The 21,377-nt window shown below is 40.4% G+C and overlaps 1 protein-coding gene across 1 annotated transcript in view; it reads right to left on the reverse strand.

Annotated features, from left to right (window-relative positions):
- Positions 1-21,377, reverse strand: part of LOC128663982 (histidine--tRNA ligase, cytoplasmic) — a 354,313-nt gene that overhangs the window by 64,415 nt on the left and 268,521 nt on the right. The gene's annotated exons all lie outside the window — the stretch shown is intronic.

Below are 21,377 nucleotides of genomic sequence, written 5' to 3' on the forward strand. Positions count from 1 at the left end.
AGAGAAAAAATGCTGTTTCGGGGATTTCCTGAAATGTCTGTGTGTGTGTGTGTGTGTATATATATATATATACTTACGCACTAACTCTCTCAGCCGTAGCTTATCCAGTGCCTGGGTGTCTCCTTAAAGCCATGTACAAAAATCCTCCAAATGAAAGGGCATTCACAGGACTTGACAAAGGAGAATATCTTTATTGCATATAAATCATCATAAAGTGACACTTTATGATGATTTATATGCACTAAAGATATTTTCCTTTGTCAAGTCCTGTGAAACCAGGATGCTACAGATGCTTGGGATGCACCACCTGCAACGCTATGATTCCAGGGTCCACCTTTGGACATCCCCATCGAAACCAAAGATTTAAGATTAGGCATGTGATGACGTGCACCACTTCTCACGTGGTGTACCTACTGAACTGTAGCTGTGGGCGTTTTTATGTGGGAAAAACCACCGATGATGCCAGAACCCGGTTTGCTAATCACAGGTCATCTATCAGAACTGCTCTGAAAAAGGACTCTAGTGACCAACCTGTGGCCCGGCATTTTGTGGAGAAAGGTCATGGACTTCAGGACCTGAGATTCACCCTAATTGATCATGTCCCCCCATTGAGGAGGGGGGGTGATAGGGATACACTCCTCCTACAGATTGAGGCCAAATGGATTTTTCGCTTAAATACCCTGCAACCCCATGGACTCAATACTATGTTTGACTGGCATTGTTTTCTGTAGTATGGACCCAGACCTTGTGGATGCCTGACTGTCATACTATGAGAGTCCACGTCATTTAGGTTACCTATTTGGAGAGTCCACACTCCATTCTATGTCTGTTTATTCTTTGCTATCTTTGTTTCATTCTCTCTTTGTTTCTCATGCACATATGGGGTTTCTTTAGTTCATTCTTTCTGGGTTCTTTTGATCTATTTTGTATCTTTCATCTTCGTCTGAGGGGTTTCTTGTACCTCTTCTCTCTTGTACAACGTCTATTGGTGGTCGGGACTTGAGTCTGCTCCTGTGGCACTACTTTGCCATGCGGAGTGCGCTACCTTGTATGTGACCTATGCATTACTTACCAGGTTATGGCGATAGTATGGTAGGATAGTCACACTGTATATGTACAAACGTATAGAATGGTACTTTACAGCAATGTTGTAGCTAATACAGTGGCGCTTACTATGAGTGAAGGTGCATGTATGATACAGCACAGATAAGTTCCATTGATTGAGGTCTGACAATATAGTGCTATGCAATCAGGTAGGTTATGTCTTATTGACAACTTCTAATACCGCTACACACATTGTGTTGGTGCCCTCTCTGTTACAGATTGCGATCGTTGTGACTCATCACCATGGCAACCACAACCCTGTTGATTGGTGCATCGCCACCCACGTGAGCGGCTGATGCAGTTCCGGGTTCTGTTTCCCTTCTCAGCGTTGTATGCGGTTGCGATGGCGTGATGTATAGCGATCGGGGACAGGACTGTCTTCAAGTTTGTGTTTGGTAGGTTGTCAGTCATCTTATATTCATTTAGCATCTGACACGCTTGTTTTGAAATTTATGAGGCTATGAGCACTAGTTGGTTTTCCAAGCGTAATAGATGTATTGTTATAGCTGTGGAATGTATGTTTCTCACCATGTCCAGTATTGCTATAGGTCTTTTAACATGAACATATGCACTGTCACAATTTGTTTAAGAGCTGTGATGGCTCATATCGCATTTTATGTATTAGATTAACAATATGTTTACTTTGTGACGTATGGTCACCCTAGCAACATATTTGGCGTTTTTTTTGCTAATTGGGGGGAGGGGTTTGTTTGTTTGATTGTATAAATTCACTAATGTTTGAAGCAATCACTGTCTGAGGAAGGGGATACACTGTCCCCGAAACGTCACTATTTTGCCAAGTAAAGTTTTGTTGAAAAGTCCAGCGAGTGCAAGTTCTTTTTGTGATGGTATATTCAATTCCACTAGCACCCTGGCAGTTGCAATTGAGTGAGAGTGCACATCTCTGCTAACGGATATCATTTTGTTGTTGCACCCACATGATAGAAACCTCTCTCCAATTAGACATTTGTCTATTCACCACTATCACTTCACACCACACCTGACCTGTGGCAGTATATAATGGAACCTGATGTAGAAAATACACAGACTCTAACCTTTACGGTGGATGATGCAGCCAGAATTCTATTTAATCCTGAGGAGGAGACTACTGGTGGCAATACAGCACAAGCCATTTATTTGGCTTTGGTGAAATTGAAAAAGAAAGAAGTTGACTTGCGACTACATGGGGTCTACCTCTCAGAATACTATAGAAAGCTCATGATTCCAAGGGGCTTCAGGATACGTAATCAACCTACCATAGGACGAAACAACCCTGAGTTCTGTAAGCGCTGGTGCGCAATACTTAATAAATGTTCCCTTGACCTCATTCTCTTGGTTACAGAGGAGGTGAGGAATCAACTTGAAAAAATTAAAGTGGAGATTCAGGAATGGGAAAGAGATAAGATCTCTGTAATGATCGAGGATTCATCTGAACAGTGGCTTGACAAATTGTCTTCTCAGATTAAAGAATATAAGGAGACCCTCGTGCAATTCAAGAATAGGAAACTGCAAACAGTAACCGAGGACCATAAGGATAAAACTGTCTATAGATGGTTAAGTGGTGGCGAGAATAGAAGACCATTCCCCCAGAGGCGTAGGAGACAAAGATTCTACACAAAACAATCTCTCCAAACAGTTGATAGTAGCTCTGGATCAGACACAGAAACATCACAGACCCAGAGTGGAGTAAGTGGCGGCCAACCATCTGGCCAACAGGTTTTTCAAGGGGTTACTACCAGAGCCGGCCAGAGAGGACGAGGAAGAGGCCACACGTACGGAGGGGTGGCTGGAGAGAGAAAACCGCCACTGCCTACCAGAAAATAACCACCACTGGTCCTGTTGAGGACCTAGTGGTGAACATCAGTGACAGAGTTCTATCCATGGCAGAGAGAAGTGTGTTAAATAGAGGCTTGAGCTTTGTCCCTTCTGGCAAGGGCGACGAGTTCGCCAATTACATTGATTGCCAGAAATTCCAGCGGTCTTTGAGACTAAAAGAATTTTTCAAAGACCACTCCGCAGATGGTGACATACATAAGTTTAAGAACAAAAGCTCGTTTGACCCTTCAAGCAACAATGCCAGTATTAAGACCTTTATGAGATTGGTCTCTCAAGATCTGGGAGGATATGAGTCCAATAAATACCATACCAACCTAACTCCAGAAGAGAAAGCAGCCATCACTACATTGTCTAAGGACCCTGACATTGTGATTTGCACCGCAGATAAGGGCGGTGCGGTAGTTGTACTGAATTATAAATATTACAGTGACGAGATTAATCAGCAACTTAGTGACAATGAGACGTATCAGCCACTTCCAAGGGATCCCACTAACAACTTTCAAACCTTGATACATCAGGTGGTTCAGGAGGGACTGAAAGAAGGGTGGATCGATGAAGACATAGCTGGTTTCTTGAGGATCACACATCCAGTCTGTCCCATACTGTACACGCTTCCCAAAATTCACAAGGATTTAGAGAAGCCTCCGGGGAGGCCAATTGTTTCTGCTCGTAACTCTATCACCTCTAGGCTAGCAATCTTCGAGGACCATTTCCTACAGCCCCTTGTGAGGAATATGAGGTCATACCTAAGGGATTCGTCACAGCTGATTGCAGAACTTAAAACTATTAAGTTTGATGAGCCATATATTCTGGTTACAGCAGACGTCAACAGTTTATACACAATTATTCCGCACGAGACAGGGAAACAATATGTGTCTGATGCTTTGGATAAACATCCCTATGTAGGTCCCCCTAGAGACTTCCTGATAAAACTGCTAGACTTGAGCTTACGTCTTAATTATTTCAGGTTTGAGGGCAAGTACCACCAACAAATATCAGGTACGGCCATGGGATCAAACGTGGCCCCCTCACTGGCTAACATATATATGGAGCATTATGAATTATTCGTGATGGGGATATACCAGAAACCTGAAATACTATACTATAAACGGTATATAGACGATTTGTTAATTATTTGGAGTGGTACAGTTATGGAGTTGGAAGGATGGGTTGAGTATCTGAATTCACTTACTAATCCAGTGAAATTTAAATTTAAACATGATTTGGAAAGTATTGAGTTCTTGGACTTAAATATCTTTAAAACAGAGAGTGGCTATTTGGGTACCTCTTTATTTAGGAAACCCACAGACAGAAACTCTATCCTACACGCCACGAGCAACCATCCGACAGCACTCCTCAAGGCAATTCCGAAAGCCCAACTGCAGCGGGCCGCAAGGAACAATAGCGATGAGACCAAAAGACACCAACAACTCAATGAGATGCAACAACGATTCACTCAACGAGGTTACAATCCACACCTTATAAAACAGAGCAAAATGGTAGTGGAAAATGATACCTTGATGTCTCCCCGAATTGATCCAAAAGATGAGCATAGAATGACCTTCACTACGGTCTATAGTCCCTCAACGAGAGCCTTGGGTACATCATTAAGGGAACACTGGCACATTGTACAAGGCGATCCCTCTCTCCCATTCAATGGGTGGCAACCCCCTAGAGTGGGATATAAACGCGACAAGAATTTAAAAGACCTTCTGATGCTCACTGATCCTACCCATTGCTATAACCCGGAGACATGGTTGACACAAAGAAAGAAACCAGGATGCTACAGATGCTTGGGATGCACCACCTGCAACGCTATGATTCCAGGGTCCACCTTTGGACATCCCCATCGAAACCAAAGATTTAAGATTAGGCATGTGATGACGTGCACCACTTCTCACGTGGTGTACCTACTGAACTGTAGCTGTGGGCGTTTTTATGTGGGAAAAAACACCGATGATGCCAGAACCCGGTTTGCTAATCACAGGTCATCTATCAGAACTGCTCTGAAAAAGGGCTCTAGTGACCAACCTGTGGCCCGGCATTTTGTGGAGAAAGGTCATGGACTTCAGGACCTGAGATTCACCCTAATTGATCATGTCCCCCCATTGAGGCGGGGGGGGGGGGGTGATAGGGATACACTTCTCCTACAGATTGAGGCCAAATGGATTTTTCGCTTAAATACCCTGCAACCCCATGGACTCAATACTATGTTTGACTGGCATTGTTTTCTGTAGTATGGACCCAGACCTTGTGGATGCCTGACTGTCATACTATGAGAGTCCACGTCATTTAGGTTACCTATTTGGAGAGTCCACACTCCATTCTATGTCTGTTTATTCTTTGCTATCTTTGTTTCATTCTCTCTTTGTTTCTCATGCACATATGGGGTTTCTTTAGTTCATTCTTTCTGGGTTCTTTTGATCTATTTTGTATCTTTCATCTTCGTCTGAGGGGTTTCTTGTACCTCTTCTCTCTTGTACAACGTCTATTGGTGGTCGGGACTTGAGTCTGCTCCTGTGGCACTACTTTGCCGTGCGGAGTGCGCTACCTTGTATGTGACCTATGCATTACTTACCAGGTTATGGCGATAGTATGGTAGGATAGTCACACTGTATATGTACAAACGTATAGAATGGTACTTTACAGCAATGTTGTAGCTAATACAGTGGCGCTTACTATGAGTGAAGGTGCATGTATGATACAGCACAGATAAGTTCCATTGATTGAGGTCTGACAATATAGTGCTATGCAATCAGGTAGGTTATGTCTTATTGACAACTTCTAATACCGCTACACACATTGTGTTGGTGCCCTCTCTGTTACAGATTGCGATCGTTGTGACTCATCAGCATGGCAACCACAACCCTGTTGATTGGTGCATCGCCACCCACGTGAGCGGCTGATGCAGTTCCGGGTTCTGTTTCCCTTCTCAGCGTTGTATGCGGTTGCGATGGCGTGATGCATAGCGATCGGGGACAGGACTGTCTTCAAGTTTGTGTTTGGTAGGTTGTCAGTCATCTTATATTCATTTAGCATCTGACACGCTTGTTTTGAAATTTATGAGGCTATGAGCACTAGTTGGTTTTCCAAGCGTAATAGATGTATTGTTATAGCTGTGGAATGTATGTTTCTCACCATGTCCAGTATTGCTATAGGTCTTTTAACATGAACATATGCACTGTCACAATATGTTTAAGAGCTGTGATGGCTCATATCGCATTTTATGTATTAGATTAACAATATGTTTACTTTGTGACGTATGGTCACCCTAGCAACATATTTGGCGTTTTTTTTTGCTAATTGGGGGGAGGGGTTTGTTTGTTTGATTGTATAAATTCACTAATGTTTGAAGCAATCACTGTCTGAGGAAGGGGATACACTGTCCCCGAAACGTCACTATTTTGCCAAGTAAAGTTTTGTTGAAAAGTCCAGCGAGTGCAAGTTCGTTTTGTGATGATATATATATATATATATATATATATATATATATATATATATATATATATATATATACATATATATATATATATATATATATATATATATATATATATATATATATATATATATATATATATACATACATACATACACATACACACACACACACACACACAGGTAGAAATCCCCAAATCTGGAATACCAATATCCAAACTTATTCTGAAATCCAAGATTCTAATTAATATGTTTAAAAAAATAAAAAAGTTTTAAAAATGACTTTCTTATTTGGTTTGATATTTGTGTTCTAAAATGGAAATACTAGTATATATGTATTTAAAACCACAACTATTACCTTCTGATTACAGTAATGTACTATCTTTCTGATGGTACTATGTCCAATTTTTAAACAGCAGAACACATTTTTATAATTAAGAAAAACAAAACCCCAAACTGTTTGAAAAGAGGTAGAACTAGAAAAGGTAGACTATCACGGTTTATAACATCCTGTTATTCACTCTTTCAGAAACTTTGCACTGAAATGCAAAAATTTCAACATGTCCACATTTGCCAATTTTGCCAAAGTGTGATAATTAACTTTTGGCCAGATTACGAGTTTTGCGTTATGAGCGGCTCGGTAATAACATGCAAGTTATTTCCACCGCTCACCTTTAATAGCGCTGCTATTACAGGTTTGCAAAAACCCGGAGTTAGCAGGCAATATGGCAGCGTTGAGCTCCATACCGCACACAAATACCAGCGCTGCTTTGAGCTGGTTTTATGTGCTCATGCACGATTTCCCCATAGACATCAATGGGGAGAGCCGGTTAAAAAAAAGCCTAACGCTCCATAACACAGCCCCATTGATTCCTATGGGGAAAGAAAATTTATGTTTACACCTAACACCCTAACATAAACCTCGAGTCTAAACACCCCTAATCTGCCGCCCCTGACATCGCTGCCACCTACCTACACTTATTAACCCCATATCTGCTGCCCCACCTACATAAATTTATTGACCCCTAATCTACGGCCCCCAACGTCGCCGCCGCCACTATACTAAAGTTATTAGCCCCTAAACCTCTGGCTTCCCACATCACTAACACTAAATAAATATGTTAACCCCTAAACCTAAGTCTAAATCTAACCCTAACTTTAATATAATTAAAATAAATCTAAAATAAAATTAATATCATTAACTAAATAATTCCTATTTAAAACTAAATACTTACCTATAAAATAAACCCTAAGCTAGCTACAATACAACTAATATTTACATTGTAGCTATCTTAGGTTTTATTTTTATTTTACAGCTAAGTTTGTATTTATTTTAACTAGGTAGACTAGTTAGTAAATAGTTATTAACTATTTACTAGCTACCTAGTTACAGTTACCTGTAAAATAAAACCTTACCTGTTTTACACTAACACCTAACATTACACTAAAATTAAATAAATTACATTAATTAAATACAATTAACTAGATTACAAAATAAAAAAGAAATTACCAAATATTTTAACTAATTACACCTAATCTAATAGCCCTATCAAAATAAAAAAGCCCCCCCCAAAATAAAAAAAAACCTAGCCTAAACTAAACTGCCAATAGCCCTTAAAAGGGCCTTTTGCAGGGCATTGCCCCAAATAAATCAGCTCTTTTACCTCTAAAAAAAAATACAAACAACCGCCCAACAGTAAAACCCACCACCCACACAACCAAACCCCCCAAATAAAATCCTATCTAAAACACCTAAGCTCCCCATTGCCCTGAAAAAGGCATTTGGATGGGCATTGCCCTTAAAAGGGCATTTAGCTTTTTTTCGTTGCCCAAACCCCTAATCTAAAAATAAAACCCACCCAATAAACCCTTATTAAAACCTAAACAATAACCCCCGAAGATCCACTTACAGTTTTTGAAGACCGGACATCCATCCTCATCAAGCCGGGAGAAGTCTTCATCCAAGCGGGCAGAAGTCCTCAACGAAGCCGGGAGAAGTCTTCATCCAAGAAGTCGTCCTCCAGGCAGGCAGAAGTCTTCATCCAGACGGCATCTTCTATCTTCATCCTTCCGACACGGAGCGGCTCCATCTTCAAGACATCCGGTGCGGAGCATCCTCTTCTTTAGAATCCTCTTGAAGAATGAAGGTTCCTTTAAATAACGTCATCCAAGATGGCGTCCCTTGAATTCCGATTGGCTGATAGAATTCTATCAGCCAATCGGAATTAAAAAGTAAAAATCGTATTGGCTGATTGCATCAGCCAATAGGATTGAGCTTGCATTCTATTGGCTGATTGGAACAGCCAATAGGATTGAAGCTCAATCCTTTTGGCTGATTGCATCAGCCAATAGGATTGAAGCTCAATCCTTTTGGCTGATTGCATCAGCCAATAGGAGTTTTTACCCTTTAATTCCGATTGGCTGATAGAATTCTATCAGCCAATTCAGAATTCAAGGGACGCCATCTTGGATGACGTCATCTAAAGGAACCTTCATTCTTCAAGAGGATTCGAAAGTAGAGGATGCTCCGCGCTGGTTGTCTTGAAGATGGAGCCGCTCCGCATCGGAAGGATGAAGATAGAAGATGCTGTCTAGATGAAGACTTCTGCCCGCCTGGAGGAGAACTTCTTGCCGCTTGGATGAAAACTTCTCCCGGCTTTGTTGAGGACTTCTGCCCGCTTGGATGAAGACTTCTCACGGCTTGATGAGGATGGATGTCCGGTCTTCAAAAACTGTAAGTGGATCTTCGGGGGTTAGTGTTAGGTTTTATTAAGTGGGTTTTATTTTTAGATTAGGGGTTTGGGCAACGAAAAAGAGCTAAATGCCCTTTTAAACGCAATGCCCATCCAAATGCCCTTTTCAGGGCAATGGGGAGCTTAGGTTTTTTAGATAGGATTTTATTTGGGGGGGGGTTTGGTTGTGTGGGTGGTGGGTTTTACTGTTGGGGGGTTGTTTGTATTTTATTTACAGGTAAAAGAGCTGATTTCTTTGGGGCAATGCACCACAAAAGGCCCTTTTAAGGGCTATTGGCAGTTTAGTTTAGGCTAGGGTTTTTTTTATTGGGGGGGGGGGGGTTATTTTGATAGGGCTATTAGATTAGGTGCAATTAGTTTAAATATTTGATAATTTCTTTTTTATTTTGTGTAATTTAGTGTTTATTTTTTTGTAATTTAGTTAATTGTATTTAATTAATGTAATTTATTTCATTTTAGTGTAATGTTAGGTGTTAGTGTAAGAGAGGTTAGGTTTTATTTTACAGGTAACTTTGTATTTATTTTAACTAGGTAGCTAGTAAATAGTTAATAACTATTTACTAACTAATCTACCTAGTTAAAATAAATACAAATTTAGCTGTGAAATAAAAATAAAACCTAAGCTAGCTACAATGTAACTATTAGTTATATTGTAGCTAGCTTAGGGTTTATTTTACAGGTACGTAGAATTAAATAGGTATTATTTAGGTAATAATAATAGGTTTTATTTAGATTTATTTTAATTATATTAAAGTTAGGGGTGTTAGGGTTAGACTTAGGGTTGGGGTTAATATATTTAGTGATAGTGGATGTGATAGTTATGTGGGAGGCCAGAGGTTTAGGAGTTAATAACTTTATTATAGTGGCAGCAGATTAGGGGTTAATAATATTTAACTAGTGTTTACGATGCGGGAGTGAGGCGGTTTAGTGGTTAATATGTTTATTATAGTGGTGGCGATGTCTGGAGCGGCAGATTAGGGGTTAATAATTTTATTTTAGTGTTTGCAATGCGGGAGGGCCTCGGTTTAGGGGTTAATAGGTAGTTTATGGGTGTTAGCGTACTTTGTAACACTTTAGTTATGAATTTAATGGTACAGCTTTGTAACGTAAAACCCATAACTACCGACTTTTCAGTTTACGGTACGGATCTTGTAGTTATGGGCTGTACCGCTCACTTTTTGGCTGGACAGGCAAACTCGTAATACCGGTGCTGTGGAAGTCCCATTGAAAAAGGACTTTTTAAAAAGTGCGGTAGTTACATTGCTTGACGGCCAAAAAAGTGTGCGGTACAGCTGTACCTACAAGACTCGTAATACCAGCGGTAGTGAAAAAGAGCCATAACGCTGCTTTTTTTCACTCATAACGCAAAACTCGTAATCTAGCCGTTTGTTGGCTCTTCACCAATGCTACGTGTTTTCCACCTTGGCAAGGGGCCTCTCAACAAAGTAAGCCTGGACTTCATTCTAACATAAAAAATATATTGAATATCTATATGCAACGGCAAATAACCAGCTATAAGGTTAGGGAAAAATATCTAGCTCCGCTCTAAAAATAACAGATATATACTTAGAGGTTGAATCTGGTACATATCACAATTTATAAAAAATATAAAAAAAAACAACAATAAAAAAAAAATTCAAAAGCACTAAGTACTTTATATCAATAACAGGACAAAGCCTTAGACATTTATCTATACAGTACATATAAACAGCAATAGCAAGCAATCCGCTAATAATTGTGCAAACAGATACTAGTGCACATCAACTGAAATAACTCCCATGAATCTAGAGCTAGGTGTAACAAGCTCTGCACAGCATAGTCCCAAACCACCTGATTTAATATAATCAATCCAAATGATGACTCCTATTATTTCTGGGTTGCACATAAGCCAGGAGTAGTTATAAACTTATACCGTTCTGAAAAAGTGAAAAGTAAAAGTAGACGTCCTTTAGGCTAAGGGCATAACCATAAAACACAATACCATGTGCATAAGCTCAATGGAGTGAAGCAGCTGGTGTCGTGCACAGACCAACTAATTGCAAACCAACTAATCGATTATGAGATTCGCTGACAAATATTTTCATAATCGATTATAACAAATAGTTGTTTCAGCTCTACATGTAAATATTACATAAAGGACAAGAACATAAATTATGCTTACCTGATAATTTTATTTTCTTCAGATGGAAAGAGTCCACAGCTGCATTCATTATTTTTGGGAATTCAGAACCTGGCCACAAGGAGGAGGCAAAGACGCCCCAGCCAAAGGCTTAAATACCTCTCCCACTTCCCTCATCCCCCAGTCATTCTGCTGAGGAACAAGGAACAGTAGAAGAAATATCAGGGTAAAAAGGTGCCAGAAGAATAAAAATAACAGACTCCCCACAGAAAAAAAAATCACGGGCGGGAGGCTGTGGACTCTTTCCATCTGAAGAAAAGAAAATGATCAGGTATGCATAATTTATGTTTTTCTTCATAAATGGAAAGATTCCACAGCGGCATTCATTACTTTTGGGAAAACAATACCCAAGCTATAGAGGACACTGAATGCAAAAACGGGAGGGTACAAAAGGCGGCCCATTCTGAAGGCACCAGGCCTGCAAACCCTACCCAGAAAACCCCCCACTTCATTTGAAGCCGAGAAAACTTTGAAAAGAAAAGCCCAAGGACACTGACCCGCAGATAGTCCATAAGCCTAGCTAGAGACCGCAGAAATAGACTCGACTGAGCAAACACGCCTCCAGGAGACACCGCCGCCCAGCAGTCGGTCCCCAACAACACACCCCTTACAGAGAAAGGGAGCAACACTGACAACAAAAAAGGAGACGGCGTGAATAAAAATGAAAGATAACCAAAAGGACCCTAAATAGGGAGCAACCATTTCCAAAATAAAAAAATAAGGAACCCAGAGCCCAAGCTAAGCCCACAGAGACCCGAACTGGTCTTAAGATCAAGGCAGGCAACACCCAGACCCCGGAAGTACAGAAACCACAAGGTTAAAACCAGGAATCTGAAACCAAGAAGAAAACTTCTCTGAAATACAGTGCAACCGTGCCCTGAAAGACAACTGAAGACAGAGTCTTCAGGATACAAAATTATATAGAATACTGAAATATTCAGAGATCAAACACGTGCAGAAGACCCAGATAAACGAACACCTGAGTCAACACCACACGCCACAGTCATACCAGTATGACTCTAATAGAACACTTGTAAGAAAGGAGAGCAGCTGAAAGAGATAACAAACCCCAATCGACAGACTGCTAAACATACACTAAATAGTGGGTACATCACAGGCTATCTAAAAGCCGCCAGACCTACTCAAATATCTGGAACATGGAGAAGCACAGAACCTCAAGGAGGCTCACTGAACCTTAGGGACCCGAGGACGGATAACAGATTTCAGATCCTGCTCCACACCGGGCCAGCCCAAGCGACAGGCAGGTCTGAAAAACAGGGGAACAGAAAGGACCCCAATCACCAACCCCTACAGAAGGACGGAATGGAGAGGACTCGGCCCCCCCAACAGAACTTGGATGCTAACCCAAGAACTCCTCCAAGAAGTAAACTCAAAGAGAACCACAAAGGAGATGAACATAGTAAAATGCAGTAGACTTCAATGAAGACTTAGCATACTGACAGTCTCAACATGGAGATTCTAATCTCCCCAGATGGACCCAAACAATCCCCAGAGGGATAAACTGCTCATCCTAACAGGCTAAAAGCACCTGTCCCAACCTCCTGTACACAAGACAGGACAATAACCCTCCAGAGAGAGGAACCAAACAAATAATAAGCTTCCGGACATCCAGAAAAATCCCAAACAAAACTAAAGGCCCGAGCCACAGAATTGTTAAAAACAAACAAGAGCCCCAGGGAACACGCATACCTCGTCTGAAAAATCAGACCTCACAGGGGAATAACCAGACTAACGCCTAAGACAAAGGGAGAATATCAAGGACAAAGTCACCCGAGCGAGTAGCACAAAGACTAGTCTCCATATCTCCTCAGAGTACATGACCAGAGGACCATACCCAGGAGCATCCCAAACTCCCTGTAGAGAAAAACTCCTAAGCGAAGCTTGGGGAATGAGACAACCCAGCCTAACGTCCCTGAAAGGGAGACAACAAACTCTCGAAAGCAGGAAAAGCCACACGGCCCTCCTTAAAGAGAGTATAATCATCAGATGGCTCTTTCGGAAACCACAAGGCTACCTTGTATCACCCATAAGGCGGCCAAACCACTAAGGGTAACGGACAGTTCAGAAATTCCGACCTGAAGGAAGAGAACCTCAAAAGGATCAAGTCCAGGAAAAGGAATTTCCAAGTCCTTGAAGGCAAGACTGTCAGGAACCAGTGGCAAGGAGGCCCTAAGTCCTCCAAACTTCCAAACTACGCGGGAAGGAAACTCTCTAAGTCCCAATGAAATAACGGAAACAACCGAGTGTGTGTCGCAGCGGAACCTTACTGAGTCGCAGTCGACCAGCTAGAAAGACTAGCAAGGAATGAACAAATCCTCCATACCTCGCAGACCCCCAGATCCTTTCAAATGCTTAGCTGAACTTGTAAAAGAAAGACAAGGAAAAACACAAATAATAATGAGAAACACTCTGCGCCCCAACCGGACCAGCCAGGTAAACTGGCGCCACGTGTCTAAGATAGGTTGCAAGACAGAAGTGTCCTACTGTCAAGGCCGCAGATAGACATCCCCAGAGATGGAGGAGAATAAACATCCGACAAACATAGGACTAACATGTATTCACACCAACAAACTTCCAAAGAAGTAAACTAAGTGATCAAAAATCGCGAGTGTCGATTCCAGAAAAAATCCCGAAAGAAATACATAAACATGAGCTCAAATAAAAAATCATCCTAACTGGATTAAAATAAAAATAAGGCAACCCATAGGTTATCGCCCAAGAAGAACAGACACACCCGTATGACTGGGATCCTGTTCTCCCAGCTCAGGACTAGAAAGGATACTCAACAAACAAGGCTATAGAAAGATTACTTCATCCTCATATAGCTAATGCTGCAAGCCGCTCGAAGTAGAAGACTGAGAATTCCCACATCCGTTAAGGATGGGTCCTCCAATAACGCCAGAACGTGTCTCAAAAGAACACGAAGGTGCGCCATTTTAAAGAAAGGCACAGCATACCTTCGCCGGAGCAGAAGACGACCCCGAAGGTTGACCCCCTGAAGCCTCAGGGACAGTCGTTCCCCCGGAAAGCTGAGCAGGCCATCCCATGCCTGAAGAGCCCCTGTCAACAGAACACATACAATATCGCACGCACACTTCTGGCAGTTGCAAATGCGCCAGCGCCATAATAATGGACATGCAAAAACGTGCCATGACCTCCGGGGGGGAGGGGGGGAACAAGCCACCTTCCAGAGAAGGATAAGCAAAATCTGGGTTACCTGCATGTATAGTAAGTGTTGGTGGTAGGGAACTCGCCACTCGGTGAATGGATTCCCCCAGAGACGGATGGCTCAGCAGCCCCTTGATTCCCCGATCCCGAGGAATTGAGAACTCTAAGGCGGCATTCTGAACATAACTGAAGGGCATGTATCACCCGGGCCAATTCGTATTCCTCATGAGAAAAAGAATCTGAGTCAGAGACGTTCGTCTCCGCATTATCAGAATCCTCCATAACTGGGATACTGAATAAAAAAAAACCAGACCAAATAATAAACTGTAAACGGCACCTGACACCAACAATGGCTGGGGCACTTACCACCTCCTAGGACCCAGACAACAGTGGACCAGAAATTGTCAGTTGCCACACTGTCAGGAATGCGGAAATAGAGAGTTAAAACGTGACCACGCCCAGTCACCAGGTGCACCATGCGGTCCAAAAAGCATGCTCAACCGTAAAGGCCGCGTCACTTCTAAAGGCTGTTATGTTCCATAGCCAAGAGCCTAAGTAACATTTGTATGAATGTTGGAAAGTTTATGTAACATTAAACATAATCAGGTTGAATCACATAAACATGATTAAAAATCCCTGTTCAATAACCCCCCTCAGGAGATATTAAGCCTTGATTCCAAGATACAAAAGGAGCCTCACTGAGACCCTGAGTTATAGTTAGTCCCGCAAGGTGGTAGCCTGTCGGGAAAACATTTGTAATACAGACAATCATAACGAAAGTAAAATGAAACGATCTTACCGGAATCTACGCCGTGGAACAGGAACACGGCCCTTCAAGTGTGACAGATAGTAGCATTGCCTCTGCCATGGACTTGAGAGAAGAAAGCAGGCAGCGAAACTCGTCAACGCTGATTGCTTGTGGAGCTGTTAATATGAGTCGGGATGGTTTCGCAGAAAGACTCTCCCTGCATCTCCGGACTCTAACTTTCATCCATGCTCTCACTGAGAGGCTGACAGGACTACTAAAAACTCCAGTCCCATGCCGAAGAGTACTACCCCCCATAAGAGACTATCGAAACCTTCTGACACTTCTCTGCCAACCTCCTGGGAAGAAAAGCAAAGAATGACTGGGGGATGAGGGAAGTGGGAGGAGAATTTAAGCTTATGGCTGGGGTGTCTTTGCCTCCTCCTGGTGGCCAGGTTCTGAATTCCCAAAAGTAATGAATGCAGCTGTGGACTCTTTCCATTTATGAAGAAAATATTGTTTTTTTACACCTGGTTCCATCCCCTCTCCAAACTGTCCCATTTTACAGACTATTCCAAAATCCAAACTATTCCAAAATACAAACCTTTTCCAGTCCCAAACAGTTTGCATAAGGGTTTTCTAGCTTTACATTAGAACACACACAGGCATTTCAGAACATCTTAGATAACGTGATATTATCATTGCAAAAGAATACCCCTTGACACATATAGACTAACACTGCACATATTTATTTCCCCAGTAATTTTACTGTTGTTACTTGTAAATGTTCCTCCAGCCAGCAGAAGACTAGTCTACTCTAATCAGCTAAACACTTTTCTTTCATAATCTTTGATGAAAAATGTGGTACTGAAAATCATTTTCACAAAGGTAAAAGATGTGCTAGAAAAAAAATCAGTTCCTGATAGAACCTTGAGAACTAATCTCTGCATCCTATTCATACTGATTTGTGTGCTGTATAACAGCATCAAATATTTGCTTTTCTGAGATTATTGGGTTTGATTAACTAAAACAGCTTTTTCCTTATCTCCTAACATGGAATTTTATCAATTCAAAAATAAACAGGTCGTCACCTAGCTATGTGTAACCTCTTGTCCCCTAAATAGTAAGAGTCAACAAAGATATTAAACTAAAAATGTTGAATTATGCATACAGGAATACCCCGCCACTACAGCAGGTTAGGGAGTGGAGAGCCGCTGTAAAGCGAAAACTGTGTTAAAGTGGAGCAAGGCAGTTTTAGCATTTCATTTCACTTACCAGTGTGTTTAAAAACTTGAAAACATTTGAACTTACAAATTTTAGGTGTGCAATAGCTCTTTTTACTTTAACACAAGCACAGTACAGTACAGTAATCAATTAGTATTCCATAAAAACTGTACAGTACCTGTAAAACAGTGAAAATGACTGTAGTAAAATTTGCGACACTGAGTCACGGAGTCCACTGCAATGCTGTAAAAAGACCAAACTGTGCTTTACAAAATGGTATCTTTCTCGCAATGAGTACAGTACCGTTTCAAAATCCTTGGAGGTTCATATGAGCCCTGTATTAGCAAATTGCTGAAAAGCAAAGTGCCATAAAGCGGGGTATTAATAAAAGAACAACCTACATTCTTGATTCAGTTTGATTTTTTTCTGAATTTTTTTTTTCTCACTCCCCCAGGGAGGATGGAGTGGATCCTACAGGTTTCAGTTTTGAGACCCTCCTATATGCAACACATTGATCAGCTTGATCAGCGCAGGAGCATATTAATACCTCTACATAAATAGCCAGAGCAAACAAGTTAAGACAAACAAACATACTCAGGAGGCTTTTTAAGGGGTAAGTCACTGGATTTCTAAACAATAAAAACTATGGTTAGAAAATGAAAATTTGAAATAATGTTAAAACATGTTTTTGGAATGCACACCTTTAAAGACTGCGGTCCTTAATTGCTAATATATACTAGACCTTTAAAAAAAATATAATACCCCTTTAAAGATACTTCCTAAAATGCTAATTTATTTGCAAATGAGATGCCATTTAAAAGCAGAGTATTGGTTTCCTCTTTAATCCTACTGTGGGTGAAAGTTATTTACATGGTTTCTCTAATCTAAATAAAAAGAGACAAACGCACACACTGAAAAGGGACAAGCAAATCTCAGAATCAAGCATTTGACACCATATAAGTTAAAGAGGTATTTGAAATAACATATATATTAGAACAGGTATTGTTTGTTAAAGGGACATTAAACACTTTGAGATGGTAATATAAAATTATAAATTGTATATATACACAACAGCTCTGCAATATACTTTCATTATTTATTTTGTCCTCTTTGCCTGCAATTCCATTCTGAAATTGTGAGCTTTTCAGTTAATATTAGAAATGGTGCAGAACACTATTATATCCAGCACAACCATTGGCTGCACACTCTAGTGACCTATTTATAACGGTCCCTAATTGGCCACATCAGAGAAGGTAACACAAGTTACAATATTGCAGCTCCCAGTGTTTTATAGACACTAAAACTTTAAACTTATTTCTTTCATGTAATTAGCAAGAGTCCATGAGCTAGTGACGTATGGGATATATATTCCTACCAGGAGGGGCAAAGTTTCCCAAACCTCAAAATGCCTATAAATACACCCCCCACCACACCCACAATTCAGTTTTACAAACTTTGCCTCCCATGGAGGTGGTGAAGTAAGTTTGTGCTAGATTCTACGTTGATATGCGCTTTGCAGCAGGCTGGAGCCCGGTTTTCCTCTCAGAGTGCAGTGAATGTCAGAGGGATGTGAAGAATGTATTGCCTATTTGAATACAATGGTCTTCCTCTAGGGGATCTATTTCATAGGTTCTCTGTTATCGGTCGTAGAGATTTTCTTCTCCTACCTCCCTTTTCAGATCGACAATATACTCTTATATACCATTACCTCTACTGATTCTCGTTTCAGTACTGGTTTGGCTATCTACTATATGTAGATGAGTGACTTGGGTAAGTAAAATCTTATTTCTATTTATGACACTCTAAGCTATGGTTGGGCACTTTATATCTAAAGTTCTAAATATATGTGTTTAAACTTATATTTGCCATGATTCAGGATAATCAGTATTCCTTCATTCAGACTGTCAGTTTCATTATTTGGGATAATGCATATGAATAAATTATTTTTTCTTACCTTAAGAATTTTCAATTGACTTTTTTCCCTGCGGGCTGTTAGCAGAAAATGCTTCAATTTATTGCGTCATTCTTGGCGCAAACTTTTTTGTCATTTCCGGCGCCATAGTTGACGCCGGAAGTTTGTTCGTGGTTGCGTCATTTTTTTGACGTATGTGTGTTACAGACGTTTTTTTGCGCCAAAAAATGTGGGCGTCGTTTTTGATGTCAGAGGATGTTGCGTCATACTTGGCGCCAAAAATATGGGCGATGTACTTGGCGCAAATAATGTGGGCGTCTTACTTGGTGCCAAAAAATGTGGGCGTCATACTTGTCTCCACCTTTTTTCACATTATTTAAGTCTCACTTTTTTATTGCTTCTGGTTGCTAGAGGCTTGTTTATTTTGCATCTTTTCCCATTCCTGAAACTGTCATTTAAGGAATTTGATAATTTTGCTTTATATGTTGTTTTTTCTATTACATATTGCAAGATGTCACAACCGTACCCTGGATCAGAATCTACTTCTGGAAAGACGCTGCCTGATGCTGGTTCTACCAAAGTTAAGTGCATCTGTTGTAAACTTTTGGTAACTGTTCCTCCGGCTGTAGTTTGTGTTAGTTGTCATGATAAGCTTTCTAACGCAGATAGAGTCTCCATTAGTAATAATTCCTTCAACATCTAATGTTCAGGATGTCCCTGTTAATGTAAAAGAATTTGTTTCTAATTCTATTATGAAGGCTCTGTCTTTTATTCCTCCTTCCAGTAAACGTAAAAGGTCTTTTAAAACTTCTCATATTTCAGATGAGTTTTTAAGTGACCGCCATCATTCTGACTTATCTGTTTCTGATGAGGATCTATCTGGTTCAGAAGATTCTGCTTCAGATATTGACACTGATACATCTTCATATTTATTTAAGATGGAGTTTATTCGTTCTTTACTTAAAGAAGTGTTGATTGCATTAGATATGGAGGAGTCTGGTCCTCTTGATACTAAATCTACTAAGCGTTTAAATTCGGTTTTTAAATCTAATGTAGTTATTCCAGAAGTTTTTCCAGTTCCTGATGCTATTTCAGAAGTAATTTCTAGGGAATGGAATAGTCTGGGTACTTCATTTACTCCTTCTCCAAGGTTTAAGAAATTGTACCCTGTGCCATCTGATAGATTAGAATTTTGGGATAAAAACATAATTTATGTAAGAACTTACCTGATAAATTCATTTCTTTCATATTAGCAAGAGTCCATGAGCTAGTGACGTATGGGATATACATTCCTACCAGGAGGGGCAAAGTTTCCCAAACCTTAAAATGCCTATAAATACACCCCTCACCACACCCACAATTCAGTTTAACGAATAGCCAAGAAGTGGGGTGATAAAAAAGTGCGAAAGCATATAAAATAAGGAATTGGAATAATTGTGCTTTATACAAAAAAATCATAACCACCACAAAAAGGGTGGGCCTCATGGACTCTTGCTAATATGAAAGAAATGAATTTATCAGGTAAGTTCTTACATAAATTATGTTTTCTTTCATGTAATTAGCAAGAGTCCATGAGCTAGTGACGTATGGGATAATGATTACCCAAGATGTGGATCTTTCCACACAAGAGTCACTAGAGAGGGAGGGATAAAATAAAGACAGCCAATTCCTGCTGAAAATAATCCACACCCAAAATAAAGTTTAATAAAAAACATAAGCAGAAGATTCAGACTGAAACCGCTGCCTGAAGTACTTTTCTACCAAAAATTGCTTCAGAAGAAGAAAATACATCAAAATGGTAGAATTGAAAAAGTATGCAAAGAGGACCAAGTTGCTGCTTTGCAAATCTGATCAACCGAAGCTTCATTCCTAAACGCCCAGGAAGTAGAAACTGACCTGGTAGAATGAGCTGTAATCCTCTGAGGCGGAGTTTTACCCGACTCAACATAGGCAAGATGAATTAAAGATTTCAACCAAGATGCCAAAGAAATGGCAGAAGCTTTCTGGCCTTTTCTAGAACCGGAAAAGATAACAAATAGACTAGAAGTCTTTCGGAAAGACTTAGTAGCTTCAACATAATATTTCAAAGCTCTAACAACATCCAAAGAATGCAATGCTTTCTCCTTAGAATTCTTAAGATTAGGACATAATGAAGGAACCACAATTTCTCTACTAATGTTGTTGGAAATCACAACTTTAGGTAAAAATTCAAAAGAAGTTCGCAACACCGCCTTATCCTGATGAAAAATCAGAAAAGGAGACTCACAAGAAAAGAGCAGATAATTCAGAAACTCTTCTGGCAGAAGAGATGGCCAAAAGGAACAAAACTTTCCAAGAAAGTAATTTAATGACCAATGAATGCATAGGTTCAAAGGGAGGAGCTTGAAGAGCTCCCAGAACCAAAATCAAACTCCAAGGAGGAGAAATTGACTTAATGACAGGTTTTATACGAACCAAAGCTTGTACAAAACAATGAATATCAGGAAGAATAGCAATCTTTCTGTGAAAAAGAACAGAAAGAGCAGAGATTTGTCCTTTCAAGGAACTTGCAGACAAACCCTTATCTAAACCATCCTGAAGAAACTGAAAAAAATTCTCGGCATTCTAAAAGAATGCCAAGAAAAAAGATGAAAAAGACACCAAAAAATATAAGTCTTCCAGACTCTATAATATATCTCTCTAGATACAGATTTACGAGCCTGTAACATAGTATTAATCACAGAGTCAGAGAAACCTCTTTGACCAAGAATCAAGCGTTCAATCTCCATACCTAAAAATTTAAGGATTTCAGATCCTGATGGAAAAAAGGACCTTGCGACATAAAGTCTGGTCTAACGGAAGAGTCCATGGTTGGCAAGAGGCCATCCGGACAAGATCCGCATACCAAAACCTGTGAGGCCATGCCGGAGCTACCAGCAGAACAAACGAGCATTCCTTCAGAATCTTGGAGATTACTCTTGGAAGAAGAACTAGAGGCGGAAAGATATAGGCAGGATG

Source organism: Bombina bombina, chromosome 6 (genome assembly GCF_027579735.1).
Source record: "Bombina bombina isolate aBomBom1 chromosome 6, aBomBom1.pri, whole genome shotgun sequence".
Lineage (NCBI taxonomy): Eukaryota > Metazoa > Chordata > Amphibia > Anura > Bombinatoridae > Bombina > Bombina bombina.